Source organism: Bison bison, unplaced genomic scaffold (assembly GCF_000754665.1).
Source record: "Bison bison bison isolate TAMUID 2011002044 unplaced genomic scaffold, Bison_UMD1.0 scf7180017864468, whole genome shotgun sequence".
In the NCBI taxonomy this organism is placed as follows: Eukaryota; Metazoa; Chordata; class Mammalia; order Artiodactyla; family Bovidae; genus Bison; species Bison bison.
The window spans coordinates 5,052,377-5,053,320 of NW_011495029.1; positions in this window are offsets into that span (position 1 = coordinate 5,052,377).

The window sequence follows — 944 nt, forward strand, 5'->3', positions numbered from 1 at the left end:
GCTCATGTCAATCCCACTCCACTATCACTTCAATATTCTCAGAAATATCAATCACATTCCCATCTCAATTCCTCTGTTCCTGCTTTGTCCCTTTGTCTGGAACTGTCTTTACCTAGATATATTCATGGTCCATTCTACCCACTCAATCAGTTCTCAGTTAAAATACCATCAAATAAAAAGACTTATCCCCACCCATCTCTATAAAACTTCAAACCCTACTCCCTTATAGAACTGTTTGTTCCTCTTACTTACAAGATCTTATTTTTCTTCAAAGTATTTAAAATTTGCTGTTGTTTTTTAGTTGTGTCCAACTCTTTTGTGATACCATGGACTGTAGCTTGCCAGGTTCCTGTCTATGGGATTCCCAGGCAAGAATACTGGAGTGGGTTGCCATTTCCTCCTTCTGGGGCATCTTCCCAACCCAGAAATTGAACCCACATCTCTTGCATTGCAGGCAGATTCTTTACCATTGAGCCACTAGGGAAGTCCATTTAAAAATACCTGACATACTTTATGCTTATTTGCATCATTGTCCTTCACCCTACTACCACGGCAATATATTCTCCATGTTAGCAAGGATTTTGCTCATTGCTGTATCCCAGTGCCTAGAAGAGTGACTGATATGTAACAATGGTAAATAAATATTTATTTAATAAATAAGTTGTATGACAATGGAATGTAATGATAGGAAAGAGTATTATCAATATAAACATTATGATATCATATCTTACAATGAAGCATAATTCATTTTGCTAATAAGGAAACAATAGCAACATAAAACTTTCCCATGGAAGACAAAAGGGTTGTCATTGTTCAGTTGCCCAGTTGTGTGCAACTCTTTGCAACCTTACGGACAGTAGCACGCCTGGCCTCCCTATCCCTCACCATGTCCTGAAGTTTGCCCAAGTTCATGATCATTGCATTGGTGATGCCATCCAGTCATC